The sequence below is a fragment of the Macaca nemestrina genome, chromosome 9 (assembly GCF_043159975.1).
Source record: "Macaca nemestrina isolate mMacNem1 chromosome 9, mMacNem.hap1, whole genome shotgun sequence".
NCBI lineage: Eukaryota > Metazoa > Chordata > Mammalia > Primates > Cercopithecidae > Macaca > Macaca nemestrina.
Window position 1 is genome coordinate 95470397 of NC_092133.1, and position 21354 is coordinate 95491750.

At 44.6% G+C, this 21354-nt stretch overlaps 1 long non-coding RNA gene across 1 annotated transcript; it reads left to right on the forward strand.

Moving 5' to 3' along the window:
* The first annotated feature begins 10344 nt into the window (after window positions 1–10344).
* LOC139356348 (uncharacterized) lies at window positions 10345–13610 on the forward strand. The gene is made up of 2 exons (XR_011608099.1): window positions 10345–10559; window positions 13469–13610. It is a non-coding gene; the product is annotated as an uncharacterized lncRNA (long non-coding RNA).
* The last annotated feature ends 7744 nt before the right edge of the window (window positions 13611–21354 follow it).

Here is a 21354-nt window from a genome sequence, read left to right on the forward strand (position 1 = left end):
TCTAGTCTGCCTCTCCCAGCTGCTTTAACTTAGATACTAATGAAATGAAGTTCACAGCCCCTGCCTTGACATGAAATTACATGCTCTCATATATTACTAATTCACTTCTCACTAGATTTATGTGGTCTCCCTGAAACACTTTAAGCTCCTAATTACAGAGTCATGTCTCCCACATACTTGTCTCAGAGTATGACGGAGAATGCTGACATACCAGGCCTTAAAGTGAGGTAGTGTTGGTAGATTGGTGGCCAATCCTTATTTTGCCAAAGCAGCAGTCGGCAGAAGGTGATGTGAAAATAGCACCTCAGGCTCAGTAAGCATCTGGTTAGATTACCAGGGAGAAGCCAACCCTCAGTTTGTACCTGGGCTTCCTGATGTGGACTTACAGCTCAGCAGCAAATTGTGGATCCAACAGCTGAATAGAAAAGTTTTGGGAGTTTCTGTCTTCCAACCAGATGCACAAAAAAGCATCGTGTCTATTCAGATTGTTTCAGCATAAATGGAGCATTTATAAAATGGAAGGGAATCTCGGGCAATGACTGTTTTTCCACGTATCTCAATTTCTTCAAGTGGATCATGAAACAATAACAGGATTGCTAGGAGAAACCTAGGAAGTATATTCAATTAAAGCATATTTTAAATAGTTCTGCTCCTGTGATTGAAATTTGCTTGAGTAATACAATTTTTGCTGCTTATATTTTAAGTACATCTGAAAAATCTGATTCTAAAATTAAAATCCACATCTCTCGTCACATATCCTTAGGAAGCAGTGTATCTGCATGCAAACATGAAGAGAAAGAGACTTCTATGGCATCTCTTTATTTTCTTTGCTATCACTTTAATACATTTTAAAATTAATGTACATTAATTGGGAACAAAGAAACAAAAGCACATTTCTTTTTGTCATAAATAACTAATCTCCATATTTAACAAAAATCTTAAATCATTATTTTACCTTCCTACAAATACAATACATGCAAAAATTTTTTTGCAAATAATAAAGTTAACAGAAATACATGGGACTAACATAACATACAGCTGCCATTCTACTGACTCTCAGGAACAAAATAAAAACAAGACTTACCAAGATGCTCTGGGTTTTCTTTTGTTAGTGTTAAAACTTCAGATTTATAATCTCATCTATATTATATAGATTTTAGCCACGATAATGTCCACCTGTGGTACATTGTCAAAAACAATGGGACTTCATGTTGGTTCAAACTGTATGTATAGTATGTACATTTTGTGAGTGTGTATCTACAGAATATATATAATGTAGATGAGAGATTTAGTGACTTTTGATATGAGTTTGTTTCAGGTAGATTACTGAGGCCAAGTGAGGTACATACTAATTCAGTAGTTTAAATGCAGGCATTCAGTACTCTTTATGATGTCCAGATATGTATAGTACCTGTCCCATGCAGTGTACGCACTGTCATGTTAAATCCAGAACTTACACATCAGAACCAGTGATATTTTATTTGTAGACAATCAACTTGAATCTTTAAATTATTACTGGCAGGTGATTATAAATCTGCTTTACCCTTTATCTAAAAAGCTAAATCCTTGTGGCATTAAGATTTTCTTTCTACAATTCCAGTTTCTATTTCTTGGAGACACATTGCTGATCAGCCAATTGAATGGTGATATTTAGGGAAAAGACAGAAATAATTCCTACCATCTGGATTTTTTCAGAATTGGGAAAGGAGAAAAACTATTCCCAAAGACAATGAAAATCCATTCTAGCAAGATGGTGCAATGACCTGCAAAGAAAAATGCACTCCAGGCACACCCGGGGGCACAGTGCAGAAGTTCTTCAGAGGGTGGTCACTGAGTACTTCAATGAGTAGAATAGGGGTGGGAGGATCCATATGATAGGATATCAGACTTGACACTAGAGTCAGGTGTATTAACATTCCAGCCAGTACTGCCATACCCTGAGTGTGTCATCTTGAAAAGATTTGTTTTCTTATTTCAACTTGCATTTTTATGAAGTATACGATGCATTTTATTGACAGAGCTTGAAAGATAGGAAAATATTCTCAAAAAAAAAGACAAGAATGTGACTATCAGAAAAATCTAATGATATATTTAATTTGTTAAAAATTCTAATTTTTATTTGTTATTCTCCTGAGAATGTGTAGTAAGTATCTGAGGTTTGTACCTTCCGGGGGTGGTTTCAAGCAGAATCTCAGGGCTTAGTTTTAGGGATATTACTGGTAAGAAGGAAAAATTCTTTTCCTTTACCTGCAGAGGAATTAATACAGTTCCACAAGAAATTGTGATAGATCAATTGGTGATTAAAAAAAAATCAGTTTCTTTTTTCTGTAGGGCAGAGTATTTGTGATAGTGGATAAATCTATTCTGTAGGTGGGTGCGGTGGCTCAAGCCTGTAATCCCAGCAATTTGGGAGGCTGAGGTGGGTGGATCACCTGAGGTTAAGAGTTCAAGATCCGCCTGACCAACATGGAGAAACCCCATCTCTACTAAAAATGCAATATTAGCCGGGGGTGATGGCACACATCTGTAATCCCAACTACTCAGGAGGGTGAGGCAGGAGAATAGCTTGAACCCAGGAGGCGGAGGGTGTGCTGAGCCAAGATCACGCCATTGCACTGCAGCCTTGCAACAAGAGTGAAACTCCATCTCAAAAAAAAACAAACAAAAACCAAATGAATAACCTTGACTGAAAATCAGAGACCTGAGCCCGCTGACTGCAGGCTAAGGCCAATCTTGACCTGTCAAAGGAGTTCATGAATAGTATAGTCATTTCTTCTTGGGGAGCTTTCACTACAGCTGTCCCAGCCTGCTCAGAGCAGCCATTGAAGGAGCTTTATATTGAGTGAAGCTACAGAGCCTGGAAAGCTGGGAATGCACAGGCAGACATGGTGAGAGTTGAGATGGGAGGCGGGTTGTGATGTCCTCTGTGAGGGTGTAATTGTTATTCTCCTGAGGCTGTTTCTCGATACTGTCAAATAAATTCAGATGTAGGTAAGAAGTGACTTTATTCTAAAGGAGTATTGCAATGGGGAAAGCATCAAGCATCAAATCTACAAGCATCTCAAAAGGGGCAGAAAAAGGCTGTGTTTCATATGGAGGAGCAAACAAGATTAGAAGGAAGGTGGTAGGAAGAGAGGAGAATGGAGAATGGCAAAATCAGATTCAAGGGTAGAGAATGTTTTGCCCTAAAGTCAGCCTTTTCTTAGGAGGGGCATAAAGGTGGGGTGTGTGTTAGCTCAGACTGAAGGTGGAGCAGAGTCCAGGAGCCTGAGGAAAGGAGAGAAACTTAAAGTTTGTTTAACAAGTATTTTGTTCTGAACACCGAAGATAAAATTATTTGTTTATGAGAGAAAAATGAGAATTTAGAGTTTGTGCATCTGTGATATCTAAAAGAGGAAGCATCATCTAAAGTCATAATAAAAAGGGTATTTATTTGCAGTAAGCTGTTCCTGCAAAACACAAAGGATGGAGAGTTCTTAATCGTGGCCGTTTACCAATATTCACTACCCACCACATCTTTCCTTTTCACAAAGTAAAGTGATGTCCTATCATTTTTTTTCCTGTACAGTTTTTTTCCATTTGGTTTTTCTGAGTTGTATCCTATATAATAACCTGGTAAACACAGGTAAAATTTCTCTGCTAAGTTCTGTGAGTAGTTTTATCAGATTATTAAACTTGAGCCAAGGGGGTTATGGAAGCTTATGATTTATGGACAGTAGCTCAGAAGTATAGATGGAATCACTGGAACCCAGGAAGCAAAGGTTGCAGTGAGCCAAGATCGCGCCATTGCACTCCAGGGTGACAGAGTGAGACTCTGTCTCAAAAATAAATAAATATATTAAATAAAACATTTTACATATTTTAAAATCTTGTTTTAATCAATTATTTGTAATTTTGTTAATATCAAAGACCCACCTCTAGAAAAAGTTTTGTAATTTTCTTCTTAATCATGCCCAACTAAATTATACAACTCTGTTTTCTAAAAAAAAAACAAAGTTCCTATTAACTAATCTGATTACAGTTTACATAGTTGATTCAAAATATGCTTAGACTTTGTGTTTCACCTAAATATTTCTCTTTCTTGGACAACCCAGTCATTTTATTTTAGGACAAAAAATTTACCATACAAAATTCCTTCTTACATAAAATTGCTTTTTTTACCTTCTTTATCAAAAATACCTGTTTATATCTTAAACTTTCTTTACATCTCTTATTTTTTGGTTCCTTTTACCTCATTTTATACATAATTTTATAGAAGCTTTGAATTAGACAAAAATATTTACCTTTTAATAACATTTAAAAATGTTTTCCTATATTTTTTAAGTTGGAAATTACTCAGCTACTTAATATCTATTAATAAGCTTAGATTCCCAATCATATGACAAGTCTGTTTACAAGTATTTATTCCATTACATTTACAAAATTATTTAATATTTTACCTAGATTATTTATGAAAACTGTGATAGTCATTATTTAAGGTAAATTCCCTGTTAACTATTTTTATAGCTGTGAATTTCAGGTGTTTATTTAAGTAATTTTCTTAAGGCTAAATATAAGAGTATTTTTACTAATAACTCACAATTTAGCTGTTTTCATTAAACCAACATATTCCATGTCTTATCAAAAATTACACAAGCAAAGATCATTCTGTCTTGGGCTGGGTTTTATAGTTTTATAACCCTTATGACAAATCTTATAGTATTCTGCAGGAATAAGCATGAAATCACTTGATCAACACATACAAACAGACCGGGCACAGTGACTCACAGCTGTAATCCCAGCACTTTGGGAGGCCAAGGCGGGCAGATCACCTGAGGTCGGGAGTTCGAGACCAGACTGACCAACAAGGAGAAACCCCGTCTCTGCTAAAAATACAAAATTAGCTGGGCGTGGTGGCACATGCCTGTAATCCCAGCTACTTGGGAGGCTGAGGCAGGAGAATCACTTGAACTCGGGAAGCGGAGGTTGTGGTGAGCTGAGATTGCACCATTGCACACCAGTCTGGGCAACAAGAGTGAAACTCCATCTTAAAAAAATGCTAATAATTCTTACATTTCTAATATTATTTTGTCAATAATTTGAAAGCCACCTTATTTATAAAAGATTTTACTTAAGTCACATGAACTTGAAAAAGCATTTGACTAGTCTTTTTTATGATATAATGGTTGATTTATGTACTTTTATTTTTCTTTAAACAAATTGATTAGAGCTATCTATTTATAGTAGGGAAACATTGTGTACACAACACATAAATACATAAACCTATTAGCTACGCTGACAGAAGTATGTCTTATAGATTCATAAGACCTTTTTTTTTTTCCTATTTGAGACTTTTAAATTTTTTTCTCTTTTTATTTTTGTTTTTTATTTAAATAGATTTTCAGTGAACAGGTGGTATTTGGTTACATGGATATGTTCTTTAGTGGTGATTTCTGAGATTTTGGTGCACCCATCACCTGAGCAGTGTGCACTACCCAATATGTAGTCTTTTATCCCTCACCCACCTCCTACCCTTTCCCCCAAGTCCCCAAAGTCTATTGTATCATTCTTATGCCTTTGCATCCTCATAGCTTAGCTCCCACTTATGAATGAGAGCACATGATGTTTGGTTTTCTATTCCTCAGTTACTTCACTTAGGATAATGGTCTCCAGTTTCATCCATGTTGCTATGAATGCCATTATTTTGTTCTTTTTTATGGGTGAGTAGTATCCTTGGCATAAATGCAGTCTAGGGAACTCCAAGGCTACTGAGAGTAAGTGGGATAGAGACATGCATGAGAGTGGATAATTCTTATTCTCTAGGCCCTCCCTGCTTCATGAGTGTAAGCTGCTTTGGCACTTACGAGTGGCACTGCCAAGGTTGCAAGGACTCAGGGATGCAAGGATGGAAGAGGGAAAGAGGACATTCTTCCTTCTCTCCCTCATGTACCCTGGGCATATCTACTAGGAAAAGAAGGGAACCAGGTGTGCCTGCTCCCCTCTTTCTAGATGGGTAGCCATTAATCTTCAGTCTATACCCCTTTCAAATGTATCCTGAACCCCTGGGACTCCTTTGAAAAAACATCTTTTCCTTTCTCCTCCTCTGTCCTCTTCACAGATAGGTAATTGTGTCTCCATACTGTGGGACATTTTCCTCAGTTGCATCCTCCAAACTGAGAAAAGTTAATTTCCCAAACCTTAAACTGGTTGGCTTAGGACTGGGCTTAGGTGAAGGGAACCAGAAGCCCAACATGCTGGCCAAAGGGTCAAGTTCTTTACCAGTTGAGCTTTTGGCCTCCCTCCCCCTGTGTAAACTGGTAAAAGGGACTTTTGAACTGTCCTTACCCCTCCTCTTGTTTTGTTTTGTTTGTTTTCACCATGTTGGCCAGGATGGTCTCAATCTCTTGACCTCATGATCCACCTGCTGCAGCCTCCCAAAGTGCTGGGATTACAGGTGTGAGTCACTGTGCTTGGCTCATTTTGTTTTGATACATGTTTTCTAATAACGTGCTGTGTCTTTTCTCACCTTCAGCCATCAAACTTTGGATGTACATGCAGCTGGAGCCTTGGACAATGGCCCCTTCTCCCAGGGACCCTTAGATAGGCCTCTGAGGGGACTCTGAGTGCTGTTTTCCCAAAACTGCCCCTGACAGATGGAAGCAGTATCCTTATTCTAATGGCAGTTAGATGTGCTTCTTTAGAGGGAGGAATGAGGTAGCTGAGTATAAAGGGGTCATCAGAGAACCTCCAAGTGGCCTGCACAATGGGAGAAGTGTGCACTGGGGTGGAGCCCCAGGAAGTTCGCTGTGTTTATAGTGGGGAGCCTGGCCCCTTTCCTTCCTGGGTGGAACCTGGAATTCAATCTGTGAGGCAGGAAGCCGATGCTAGCATGACTCTCACACTGCTGAGGGTCCCTGGTTCCCCTTTATCCTTTTTGCTTAATAAATTCCACTTTTCTCATCCTTCGAAGTGTCTGTGAGCCTAATATTTCATGACCGTGTGATAAGGACCCCGTCTTTAGTCTGGAATGTTTTACGTTGGACATTTATGCCTTATCATCCATGCATACCTGATGAAGAATCACCACAACAAAAAAGATAGCTCTTTAAATTTTATTTCAAGATGAATAATTGGAATAATTTTAATGTTTTTATTTCCAACACTTGATACTAGTGCTGGCTTGTTATTGAAGAAATAGTGATTGAGCATTTAATATCACTTATTTGGAACATATATAGAAAATGGTTCCCAGTGGCCGGGCGCGGTGGCTCACGCCTGTATCAATCCCAACACTTTGGAAGGCCAAGTCAGGTGGATCACGAGGTCAGGAGTTCAAGACCAGCCTAGCCAACATGGTGAAACCCTGTCTCTACTAAAAATACAAAAATTAGCCGGGTGTGGTGGTGGACACCTGTAATCCCAGCTACTCAGGAGGCTGAGGCAGGAGAATGGCTTGAAACCAGAAGGCGGAGGTTGCAATGAGCCTAGATCCTGCCACTGCTGCACTCCAGCCTGGCAACAAGAGCAAAACTCCATCTAAAAAAGACGAAGAAAAAAAAAAGGAAATTGGTTCCTGGTCTAAAGAAAACCTTTGTAACCCCCTTTACAAAAACAAAGATTTTATTTGTTTATATCTACCTTATAAAAATTTCAAGCAGATCTGACATTCTTGAATAATTTCTAACTTTATTATTGGCCTGATTCTCTGTGAGAGAATAAAAATGAAAAAATATATATATATTCTTGTATATATTCTTGTCTGAAAAAGTTGTCTCTACAATTTTTTTAACTTAGAAGTTTCAAGCTTCATGTCTTCATTGTATTTTTAAAGATTTTTTTTTGAACTTAAAATTTTTACTGAAATTGCCCCTTTTGAAGACACTAGTTAGGGATAAAATTTTTGTAATTTAATCATTCATTGTTAGGTTCACTACAGAGTCAACCATTCATTACTTTGTGCTGGCATATTTTGGGAAACATATTATTTAGATTTTAAATAATTTTGATGTATTTCTAAAGTAAGGATTTTGAAACATGAGATACATTTAATAAATTGCTATGGTGTTGAGATATTTTATAAACCAATTTAATAACTTAATAGTTTTAAAAGTTTTAAATAAAATTAAAAAAATGAGTATGACACAGAGTATCAAACATTGTCCAATGTTCGAATATAATGGAGCAAATAGGAAAATTATGAGAATTAGTTTTCCTTTTATATTTGTGTTGACAAAGCTAAATAATCTAAATAATATCCTGCCATCTATTTTATCTTGATTAAAACTATGGGTGACTATAATTAAAATCAAATATATCAGAATTTCTACAAATATATTTTATTCTATGTCTTGTATTTCTTACAAGAATACATCTCCACTGACAATGCTGCATTCCCATATCTATAATGAAAGAGTAAAATCTTGATCTCATAAATGGTTACTTAGTGAACGCAACATTGCTGCATTATTATGATTATTTCATGGATTTGTTAGCCTATTTGTATTTTGTTATAATTTAGACCCTACAGTATTGACTGTACTCACCACAATGCATTAGGAATAAAACATAAACATTTATTCTCAAATAATGTAACAAAAAGAAATAAGCAAAGCACAATTTTCAAATTATCTTTCTTTAGGCTAGAAACTACAATTTCCTAAAATCCTTCTCTGGTCTCATGTAATGCATCATCAGCTTGTGGGGCAAAAATGTAATGTTATTTGTTCTTTCCAAATAATATTTCCTAACCAAATATTTTTACTTTTGTTTTTTATTTTTCATTATCTCAGCTTTGGCAATAAAACAGCTCTATGAGGACCTGGGAAACAGGAAAACCAGACTTATGAGATCTGTGGAATCTGATACTGTTTGACTGCAGGGGATTTCAATGTGCAAATCCTAAGTGCCACAAAGAGGTGGCAGGGCCTTAAAGGGCAACATTTACATAATTTTTTAATTTAAAAAATGCCACTTTTGAGTCAGGCATGGTGGCTCATGCCTGTAATCCCAGCACTTTGAGAGGCCGAGGTGGGCGGAGCATGAGGTCAGGAGATCAAGACCATCCTGGCTAACATGGCGAAACCCCGTCTCTACTAAAAATACAAAAAATAGCTGGGGGTGGTGGCACATGCCTCGTTATACATCAGCCTCAGCCTCCCAAAGTGCTGGGATTACAGTGAGCCACCGCGCCTGGCCTGCCACATCATTTTCTAAAGTGGTTAGGTCATTTTACCTTCCAACTAGAAACGTGTTGAAATTCCAGTTATCTCATATGGTCATTAACATGTAGTTTTGCCAATCTTTACAGTCTTAGCCATTTTTGTAGATAGGGCATCAAGTGGTAAATTATGATGGCTTTAATTCTATATGTTAAAGTATATTATTCATAAATATAATATACTCGTATTCCTCACAAATAATGAGTTTCAACAGCTTTTCAAATATTTATTGTATATTTGTATATCTTCTCTGGTGAAGTGTCTAATAATTTGCTCATTGTTTTAAAGGTTATTGTCTTTATAGATGTACAGATGCATTGTATAACTTTCTGGTATAAACCTTGTGTCACATGTCTGTGCTATAAGGAATATATCCCAGTTAATGACTTCCCTTTTTATTTCCTTAGCAGTAACTTTGATGAGCATTTTATAATTTTGATGGTTAATTAAATTTAACTTTTTGAAACAGAAGTTTAATTTCTGTGGTTATGGTTATTGCTTTCTGAGCCTTGCCTAAAAGTCTTTGACTCTCCAGAATTGATGAAGATGTTCTCCTATATTTTCTTCTAGAAATAACATATACTTCTTTCTTTTGAGACAGAGTCTCACTCTGTAGCCCAGGCTGGAGTGCAGTGGCACGATCTCAGCTCACTGCAACCTGTTTCCCGGGTCCAAGCAATTCTCCTGTCTCAGCCTCCCAAGTAGCTGGGAATACAGGCACGTGCCACCATGCCCAGCTAATTTTTCTATTTTCAGTAGAGACAGGGTTTTGCCATGTTGCCCAGGCTGGTCTTGAACTCCTGACCTTAAGTGATCCTCCCACCTTAGCCTCTCAAAGTTCGGGGATTACACGCATAAGTCACCACGCCTGGCCTAATTTTAGTTTTTATGTTTACATCTACAATGATCTCAAGTTAGCTTTTGTCTATGGGATAAGGTAGAGGTCTATATTCACAGTTTCGGTGTATTTATTCAGTTGTTCCAGCACCATTTTCTGCAAAGACTTCTATCTTCTTGCCTTGGTTTTTGTTAAATTGATTGTTTATGGCTGGATCTATGTCTAGGCTCTCTATTCTGTTCCACTGATATATATGTTCATTCTTGTGTCAATAACACATGCTCTGAATTACTGTACTTTTATTGTAAATCTTGTAGTAGTAAAAACCCTCCAGGTTTGTTTTTCTTTCTCTAGAATTATTTGTCTATGCTAGGTCCTTCACATTCTTATGTAAATATTATCATCAGCTGGTCATTTCATAAAAATAAATTTTGGAATTTTTATTGGTGTTGCAGAGAATATATACACCAATTTGAAGAACACTGGAATCCAAAGAGCATTGATCTTTTCTATTCACGAACATGGTATATACCAACCTTTGTTTGCTTCTCAGTTTAATTCTCTCAAAAATATTTTATAAATTTAAGTGAAGAGTTTTAGGATGTCTTCTGTTACATTTATAAGTGTTTTTACAAAAAAACAAAAGTTTAAGGAACCGTTTAGATTTTTTCAAGAATAATTTATAGATGACGTTATATTTTTTCTACTCAAACATTATTTCTAGCTGTCTTTCTTTTTGTGATATTAGCAGCTGTTTTGAATTCTTTTGTCAACTTGGCAGCAACCACTACACTTTTCTAAAACTAAGAACTCTATATTCTAGAACCCTCTTCCCTAAATGATTCCTCAAAAAATTTGCAAATGAAGAAAATTCACACACAATTCCAAAGATAAGAGTGAAGCCGAAGTCACTGTCAGCAATTTTTGGCAGCCAGGCACTGAGACTTTCAGAACCTTTAACACGGTTCTTCTCAGCAATTCTAGCATCCAGATGTAGCCCCATGATAGACCTCGCACGAGCGTGTACTTCATAATCCTGCTGAATACAGAAGTTGCCTGGACTCTTTCATGAGCTGCTGCTTTCCCGCCTATATCAATGTTGTCAGCTGATGCCATTTGTGATTGCGTTTCTGACTTTCTGAAGGAAACCTGCCAAACCTTCATTATTTTTGCTTACATGCACATGAATGTAGGCACTAATTCTTACATTAAAATGTTTATTTCTATAATACTTAATTGGCTGTTTTCCTGGCTGAACCAAAGAAAGAGCAGCAGGGATGATAACTTGCAAAACTGATTAAATTAGAGGTCAAGAAATGGAGCCATTTTAATTCTATTATTCTTCTTTCATATATTAAATATAAAACTTTTGTAGATAGTTTTTCTTCGTTATCTCTTTGGTTACCCTTAGGTACTGCCTGTAGAGCAAAGGTAGAATATGTGATTATTTTCCTTTATTTACCATTTTCTATTTATCAGTTACTATTTTATTTACCAGTTTTCTAAGTAGTAATCTGGTTTCCTAAAATCGCAGAAGGCACTTGAAGAAATTAAAATTGATTGACTTTTGAAAAATTAATTTGGGGAATTATTCTCCTACCTCTTCTCAGTCTAATGAAATTTTTTCTGTAAGATATTGTACTTTTAAGTACTTGAATTTTTATTTTTAAAGTGTTATCTCTGCTGAGATTTCACATGTGTTTACTCAATATGATTATTATTTCAGTCCTTAAGCATATTTATAATATAGTAGTATCCCCTTATTTGTGGCTTCACTTTCCTCACTTTCAGTCACCCATAGTCAAAAAATATTAAATATAAAACTCCAGAAATAAACAGTTTATAAGTTCTAAGTCATGCGTTGTTCTGAGGATTGTGATGCAATCTCCCGCCATTTTGCTGTATTGGGTTCAGGATGTGAATATCCCTTTGCTCAGCAGATCCACACTTGCTGCCTCCTGCTCATTAGTCACTTGCAGCCATCTAAGTTATCAGATGGATTGTCTCGGTATTGCGGTGTTTGTGTTCAAGTAATGGCCCCAATATGCAAGAATAGTGATGCTCGCAATTCAGATATGCAAAAGAGAAACATGAAAATGCTTTCAGTAACTGAAAAGCCTAAAGTTTTCCACTTAATGAGGCAAAAAATGTGCTGAGGTTGCTTACATCTAGGGTAAGAATTAATCTTTTATTTGTAAAATTGTGGAAAAGGAAAAATAAATTCTTGCTAGTTTTGCTTTTGTACCTCAAACCGCAAAAGTTACAGCCACAGTGTGTGATAAATGCTAATTTCAATCAATATTCTGAGCCTAAATGTGTAGGTGAGTGCTGTCTCCATATTTGCACATGTGAAGTGCTCCTGAACCATAGCCCCATGTATCTCAAACACCGTCACACTCACAGAACAGAAAGGAAAGAGCAGTTTCATCAGCCAGCCCTCATAAGCCACTCCCTGGAGTCCTCCCCAACATCTGCTAAATTTGGGAGGCCTGATTCCAGAGAGCTGGATGATGAACTGGCAACATAAACCCAGAAGAATCTTAATTGCAGACAAAGACAAACTCCGGTTCCAGCGCAGACAGACAGCCCATACAAGCGCTTTTGATGTTAGCTGCAGTAAAGGGGTCAGGAAAGGCTCCCACTCTATGGTCTGTGGCATGGTCAGCTCAGTGCCGCCACCTCGGAGGGCTCCATCCCACATGACCCTCCCAATCAAGCTGATGGTGCCTCCTTATGCCAAGTGGAAGGAACTGCAGTCAAATTCTGACACGTCCTGCAAATCCTCCCAGGCCCTGGGCTACTGGTTAGGCCACCAGTAGGGCTGTGGACCAACCAATTAAACCCATTAATAACTGGCAGCACAGCACGGCCTCCTTCTCAACAAATTATGATGCTGATCCCCGGATTCAGCCATCCATGCCCATGGTGTTTTGTCCTTAAGCTTTCTAAACGCCTACCCTGCTTTATGCTTTCTAGTTTTGAGGACTTGGCTTAAGCGTGCTTCTGAATTTCAGCTCCCTCTATTTGACAATTCTTTACACTGTTCTCCAGTTGGGACGCGGCGGAAGACACCATGGAGCCAACCTCTGCAGAAGGCAGGGCTTGGTAGAATGGATAGACCCCAGCCAGGGGAAGGGTGCACTTCGGGCACCGAACTTCAGGGAAAGCGCTCTGGGTCAGGCGTCTCCTCCAGAATGCTCTGTTTAAAGTTAAAAAGGCCACCTTCAAAATAGTTGTAAAATCTATACATTCACCCAGACATACACATTTTTTGGGACATGGTCTTGCTCTGTCGCCCAGGCTGGAGTGCAGTGGTTCGGTCACAAGCAGTCGTCCTGCCTCAGCCTCCCGAAGAGCTGGGACCACAGGCCTGCACCACCATGCCTGGCTAATTTGGTTCTTTTCTGTTTGTTTTCCTTCGTTTGTTTTGTAGGCATGGAGTCTGACTGTGTTGCCCAGGCTGGTCTCCAACCTCTGGCCTCAAGCAATCCTCCCTCCTCGCCAAGTACTGGGATCCAGTCGTGAGCCTCCAAGCCCTTCTCTATTCATTATTCTTAATTAAAACATTCAAAGGACGCGGTGTTTGAGGCCAGCGCGGCGTTTGCAGTGGCTGCTCCCGCCAGGACAGCTCAGGGGGATGCTCCCGAGAATCCTGAGCCCGCCTCCTGTCCTGGCCTGGTCTCGGGTCCCCAGACCCAGCCTCTGACGGGCCACCCCCAGCGCTGCCCTGCCCGCAGCTCCGGGCTACGCTCCCCACGAAGAGGCGCCGCAACCGCCTAGGACATCGTGGGAAGCCTCCTGCGGGGACTTTCCACTGCTTGTCCCAGGAGCTTCTACAACAGACTGGCATTGAGAGTTCAGTTACATTTTCCGCTAGTTATTCCTGTCCTGGCCCCCAAGCGTCTCAAGTCCCCGCCTCAGGCTCCTGGGGGCCTCCCCTGCAAGGGCGCCAGGTCCCCGACATCTGCCAGTGAATCCGCGTCCAAGGAGGAGGGCGTGGCGGGGGCGGAAGCGACAACCACAGGACCCATGACAGTGGCCAAGTCTTAGAGGCCCCGAGTGCCTCTCAGGCGCCCGGGCCCAAGCTGTCCACGCTTCCCCGCCCCGGCAGGAACCAGCTGTTCCCGCCGCACCAGCCAGGGGGCTGGGGTCATCCCTGCCAGGCCCGACCTTAGGCGTGGGCTCCAGAGCCCCCTCCCAACCGCCCCGTCCCAGGAGCGCGGGAAGCCTGGCTGTCGCCTGACAATAAGAAAATCATCATGGACAAAAGGAAAGCGGGGCGAGGCTGGGAAGGGAGCGGCTGTAATTCGGCGCCGGCCCCCTTCAATTCTCCAGCTCAGCGGCCCCAAAAGTGGGGTGGGGACGGTGATTGAGGCTGAGCTCGCTTCTTCCTTCTTACAGGTCTCGCGCCTCTGAAGCGAACTGGGCCTGGAAGGATGCTGAGGGTCGAGGGAATGGGGCTGAGGGTTGACCCAGGGAAAGGTGGGGCCGGCCCCTGGGCTCCGGTTGGAGGCGGATTCCCAGGCTGTGCAACTGCTCGCCCGTGCCCCACCCGCTCTGTGCTCTGTCAACCGATCAGCTCCGCCCTAGACTCGCGGCTGCGGAAGCGGCGGGCCGGGTGGTGATTACAACCTGGGGGAGGGGGGGCTCTCCTTTTGCAACCTGACCCCCAACTCCGCTCAATAACCGAATTTCCGGAAGCCGCGACCTGGAAGCTCTGGGCGCTTCTCCATCGCTGGCACGGCGGGGACGCCCGGAATCTCGGAGCCGCAGCTCCCGCCTGCAGCGCGCCTCAGCCGCCAGTGGGGAGCGCAGCGAAGCGGGGTCCCCCGCGCATCCGGAGCGAGGCAGGCGGGCCGGAGGCTGAGGACCGGCGACCTCGTGGGACGCCGGTGCCCGCCCCTACGGGGAGCAGAGGCAGCTCTGGAAGTCGGTTTAAGGCGGAGACCGCAACCGGAGGGGCGCAGAATACTCCCCCTCCCAGCGTTCCGGGCTAGGCGGGTACAATTTTAAAACTAGCGGCGAAATCCGAGTCCTGCGGCCGCGTGGTGGGTGGAGCGTGGCTGCCTAGCCGAGTGCGGTCTCAGGCTGCCCCCGCTTCTGCGCCGCAAGGCCGCCCTTGAGTTCCAGGACTCTGTGGGCCCCGAGCCGCTGGCGCTCCCGGGAGTCTCCTAGCCGCGGCGGGAACGGAGCTGGGCGCCCAGACTGCGCCGGGGTCTTTTCTCTGCCCCCAGTGGCCGGAGCCGCAGACTTGCCCCTTCCCCACCGGGGCCGCGCCCTCATTCCTCGCGGCGGTACCGCGCCGCAACCCGGGAAACTCGCAGGCCCCAGGCGGCCCGTCTGCAGCTGCGGTGGTGAAGCTGGGCCCTGCGCGCACGTGAGGTGCCCAGCAGAATCCCCGACCGCCCCGCGCCCGCGTTCTCGCCCACGACAGTGGCCGACGGCGGCGGCTGGTTCCCGGACCCGGGAACAAAGCTGGAGATAACGACTTCGGAGTCAGCCCTGGGACCTGCTGCTTCTCTTGGCTCCAGGCCCTCAGCCGTCTCCCTAGCCACAGCCTGCGGGGCCTAGAACTGCAGCCCCGGGCGTCCCCTCCTAAGCAGTGGCCAGGGTTGGCGGGGCGTGTGCGACCCTGGACCCAGAGATCCGCAGCAGCCGCTGCCAAGCATGGCGAGGAGCAGCGCAAGCCTCTCCCCACCGGGGCGGGGGACGGCGGACGTGGGTTAGGAACCGGCCCGGGACGTCCAGGCAGGATCGGCCACCATTCAGGGGCTGTCCCAGGCGCAGCACCAGGTGCTGCCGGTGGAAGCGGCCAGGGACAGGCTCAGCCCGGCGCAGTGAGCATAGACAGGGACCCAAAGTTTATGCCAAAAACGTGTCTTCTCCAACCTCCTCCTCAAGCCCCTGTCTCATGCTGGTTCCTATTTCTTTCTTACAATAAATAGGTCCTGTGTGCCTGGGAGCAGAGACTTGGCCCGTTCTCCCCAGACTCAGCTGTAGTCTTCAGGGACCTGGGCAAGGTCTGGTTAAACCTGCCCATCTTTTGTGGAGGAAGGCCGGTTGCTCCCCTGGCCTTCACTGTGACACTAGGAGGCAAAGGCAGCCAGACCAATTGCTGGTTTCATCTGGGACTCCGCAGGTGATAAGATTGGCAATGACAGGTGGGTTGGTAGCCGGGCTGGAGTGGCATGGCCAGCTGCTGTGGGCACCGTCTTCCCTGCCTGTCACCGCTCCTGGCTGCCCAAGTAGCAAAGCAAAGTCACAGTGACAAGATCCAGAGAGAGGAAGCTCCACCTGGAGGTGGCGCTGGTGTCAGAGGCCTTCAGAGCAGCAATGTGACAGCTTCTCATGAGGGTGGGCTCTGTCCCCAGTCCATGCCCTCCTCTAGCTTGATCCTTGTTGGCGTCTATTTCTTTGCCTTGCCATTATCTCAGCTTCGCTTCCTTCCAGGATTTCAGCTCTAATTGGCTCTTGGTCCACACCTGTCTCCATCTCTCCCTTCTCTTCCCCACTCCCTAAACTCAGGACATAGTCACTCCTGCTCCTTACACACATACTCTCTTACACACACACACACACACACTCTAACATACACGCACTCTGACACTCTCCCTCCCCACCCCGCCCCACCCACAAACACACTCCCACTCTGCCTTCGACAGGAAACAAGTTTCTCTCCCAGAACCTTTATTAAGACCTGTGGAATGACCAGGATCTGGGCCCCCAATGGGTCTGTGAGTGTGAGCCTCTGTGTGTGCAAAGATGTGAGCCTGTGTGCATCCACGTGGCTGTGGAATTTCAAAAGCATGTGTGTACACATGTGAGTGTGATGGTGAAGTGTTGGGAGTTGAGAGAGTGTGTGTTTGGGGTCAGTGTGACCTTGATCATGTGGACATACAGGTGAGCTGTGGCAAGGGTGGAGCAATGTGAGTGACTCTGAGTTTGGAAACTGAGCCGGGGACAGATGGACAAATGCATCCTTTGAGTTCTGTGGAGGCTGCCACCCCATACCTTGTTCAACTACTCCCTCTTTGTCATCCTGTGCACCCTCAAATCAGGATGGTAGCGGGAAAGGGGAATGAAGCTGCTGACCTCTGGGAAGGGGCCTGCCCACTCACTGGGCCTGTCAGCCCCTAATCTGTTACATGTTACTGTAAATACTTACAAATCCCAGCTGCTGAGGAGCAAGACATCCTCCACCAGCCAGCTGGGGCCCCTGGCCTGGAAGTTGGTGGGGAGGGAGCTAGAGAGCAAGACACATGGGGGAGGGAAGCAGGGGACCGCATCGGAGAGGCTGGCATCAGGGACTCCTGAGTTCAGCTCGTAGTTTTGCCAAAGGTTAGCCTGGGTGCCCCAGTATTTCTTCAGGAACTGCAGAGCCAGAAATACCGTCCACGCCTCTGCCTCAGGAAGCTCCCCTACCTCTGCCTGATGAAGACAGAGACTCCCCCTCAACAGCCAGCTTCCCGTCTTCTAGTCACATCTTTCAAGTATACGGGGAAAGAGAGAGGTCTTCTTGCCTTTGTTTGTAGAGGGGCCATCTCACTATGTTGCCCAGACTGGTCTCTAATTCCTGGCTTCCCGTGCTCCTCCTGTCTCGAGCTCCCAAAGCATAGCAATTACAGGTGTGAGCCAAGACACCCAGCAGCTTCTTACTCTTTAAATGACACACACAATTCTCCTGGAGTTTCTGGAGGGGATTGTCTCTTTGAACTCAGAATCTTTCCCAGGACACCTTGATCAATCCATCAGGCTCTTACTAGATTGGAGGCTGAAGACACTGCAGCTCGGTGAACCCCTTTGCAAGGGTCTGCTCTGCAGCTCTTGAGGGGAGCGAAAGCATTTTCATCTGGCCTCACCCCCATCTGCAGCCAGCTCTTTCACTTCTGGAGCTGGGCTGATTGTGATCACCTGGAGGAGGGGGAATTAGTTGGGATGACTCACTTGCTGGAGCCCATCAACACTGGCCCAGGCTTGTGGCCAGATGCCTGGTTAACCAGCCCAATAGAGCTTCCTTTCTCAGGAAGAGAATGATTATTGATTATTGGTCCTCTTTACCCGTTCATTGCCCAGGACAGTGTCAGGTGCACCACAGGCCCTTGGGCATTTGTGTGGCATCATCAGCCTTATGCCTGGATCACCAAGTCAAACTTTCCTATTAGTTCTTGGTGGCAAACTCGAATTCCTTGTGTCAGAAGGCACCACAAGGCCCAGATGTCCTGGGCCTCCCACCTTAGGCAAGCCCAACATGACACAGAAAACCCCTGACACCGAGCCAAGATCTATCCCCTTGTCTGGCTTGAATTTCAGATTTATTAATGTTGAGCCCTCCTGGCCCACAGTGGGACTCCCCTTGGCCTTACACAGGTAATGCCTGTATCCTGGCCTAGGCTTTTGCAAGAATCCAGACTCTGGGAAGGACGTGGAGTGGAGGAAAAACCAGGCAGAGTGAACCCCATGATACTGAGGGGCTCTGGGTGCTGTATGGGACACCCTGCTGGAAACTTGCCCCTAATGGGGCCTCAAAGCCAGGCAAGCAGGGGCTCCTTCTCTACCAGAGTTTGGAAGCCAGGACCACAGCTTCCCATCTTATTCTCAGGATGCAGGTTAGTTGTTTTCTCTCAGATGAGGGAGTCTAATGTTCCAGTTTTATAAGATGAAGGGCTGAGGTGAGGCCCCTTCTGCCACTTTGCTGAGTCCAGAGCTGTGATGAAGTGAAGAGGGAGAAAGCACAGGGCAGGACAAAGAATGGGGCCCACGGGCCTGGGAGTTTTCCTTGGCAGAAGTCAACTTGCCCCATCCCTGAGAAAACTCTAACCTTCTCAGCTGCAGGGAGGAAAGCAGGGACTGGGGAGGAGAGGACAGGGAGGGGCAACAGTCTGGTGCTCTGTGCTCTAAGAGAGAAGTCTGATGATGGCAAGTGACTCAGGAAGGGTTAAGAATATTCCTAAAGTAGACAAGCCACAGCCTAAGCCAGTCCATGAATACCTCCTCTGAAGAGCAGATCTGTAGCAGGAAAAGTTAGCCCGAGCTTTGCCTCACTGCCTGCTGTCTGGCCTGGCTGTTAATTAAGCCTCCCACCCTGTCCCTTCACCAACTCCTGTCATAATGGGGATGGGGTAGGAGTAGTCAGAGGGGCCAAATCTCCCCAATCAACAGGGAACTCCAGCTGGGCCCAGGAGCACTGGGGCTCAGTGTCCACCCCCCATCTACACTTCTGGTCTGAGTCAGGTAGGGGGACACAGGGGGACAGAGAGGCAAAGTGCAGGCCTTGTGCATGGGATGGAGGCTGCCAGAATAGAGAGCAGCCAAATTCTCCCACCCACACACGTGCATCACCAGCCATGCTCAGGTGAGACTTCCAAGATCATCATCAAACACCACCTTCTCCTAGCTGTGTGTTCCCCTTCACTTAGGGTACCTTGGAGTGGGATGGACAGGGAGGAGTAGGGAGGGCCCTTCATGAACAAACCATGTCTTTGCTTCAGGGGCAAAACTGGGTACATAATTTATGGGACCCAGTGTGAACTGAAAATGTGGAGTACGTTGTTCAAAAATTGTTAAGAATTTCAAGACAGTGATAGCAGAACATTAAACCACGTTCAGGTCCCTTCTGAGTGTGGGACCTTTGCCACTGCACAGGTGGCACCTCTGCCACTGTACAGGTGGCACCTCTGAAGCCAGCCTTGTGCAAGGGTTTGATTTAATGAACATTTACTAAGATCCCACTGCTCAGCTCTTCTGGCTCTGTGATATGATCTGGCTCTGTGTCCCCACCCAGATCTCATCTTGGTTTTAATCCACATGTGTTGGGGGAGGGACCTCCTGGGAGGTGATTAGATCATAGGAGTGGTTCCCCCATGCCGTTCTCATGATAGTGAGTGAGTTCTCACAATATCTGATGGTTTTATAAGGGGCCTTTTCCTCTTTGTTCTGCACTTATCTCTCCTGTTGCTATGTGAAGAAGGACGTGTTTGCTTCCCCTTCCACCATGATTATAAGTTTCCTGAGGCCTCTTCAGCCATGCAGAACTGTCAATCAATTAAACCTCTTTTCTTTACAAATTACCCAGACTTAGGTATTTCTTCATAGCAGTGTGAAAACTAATACACTCTGCCACCTCAGAGGCTGCCTCTCAGTGACCCTGTTCTCAAATTTATGAAGATGGGATGCTCAAAGATCCCTCTCTAAACATGGAACAGGGCTGGGCCCCGCCGAATCCTGGCCGATTTGGGCTCTCCAAAGGTACTGCTGCAGCCATAGTTCCAACCCCGCTCCCAACTGTTAGACCTTTGTGAGCCCTAGCATCCATTCCCATTTGCAGAGGCTCCCTCCTTCCCTCACCACTTGACCTGTCATCCATGGGATCCTGGAAAGAGCCCCCTGGGACTCCCCTCTTGGTTCTGCTTCAGATTTGCCCTATGACCTTTGACAAGCCATTTCACTCTCAGCCCCTCTGCTGCCCTTTCTGTCGAAGGAGGGCTCTTTAAGATCTCTCCAGACCCCAAATCTGTGGTCTCCTGGGGTTGGAATAAGAGAGGACATTTTTCCTAGAAGGAGCAGGGCTACCAAAGAGGAAGCTCTCTAGGAAGCAGAAGGCTTTCTCCTGGATGCCCCATCCTCAGACCCAGAACCCAGGAAATCCACTTCTCCCGACTAGCCCTGGTTTCTCTGCCTTCCCCAGTCTCGACTGGGGGCTGGGCCTGGGGTCTGGTGAGTCTGGAAGGGTCGAGGCCTATGGGAGGGGTTGGGAGGCTTTGGGCCATGCTGCCCTGCCAGGGCCTTCTGTGCTGCCTTTACAGGAGGCTCAGCATAGCTGCACCACCTGTCACTCCTGCATCCTGCTGTCTGTCTCCCCAGCTGACCCACCACACCTGCCACTATATTGGTTCCTGTTGGGGAGTTGTACAGCCTCATTGTGGCAGCCCAGGTCTCACTAACAGCTGAACAGGCAGGCTTCCATGACAACTGTTCCAGCACTGACTGAGTGGTTAAGTTAAATACTAAAAGCTGATAGAGCCAGTGTCCTTACACAAAGCCTGGAATGTAACAAAAGCCCACCAAGAGTTGTGCCAAGAGCTTTCCTGGGCCTTGAAGTATAACAAGATAACAAAGAAATTCTTAACAGTACCTGGTTAGAATTGAACAAGTTTTTTTTTTAATTTATTAATTATTATTATTATTATACTTTAAGTTCTAGGGTACGTGTGCATAACGTGCAGGTTTGTTACTTATGTATACTTGTGCCATGTTGGTGTGCTGCACCAATCAACGCGTCAGCACCCATCAACTTTTTTTTGTTTTGTTTTTTTAAGAATT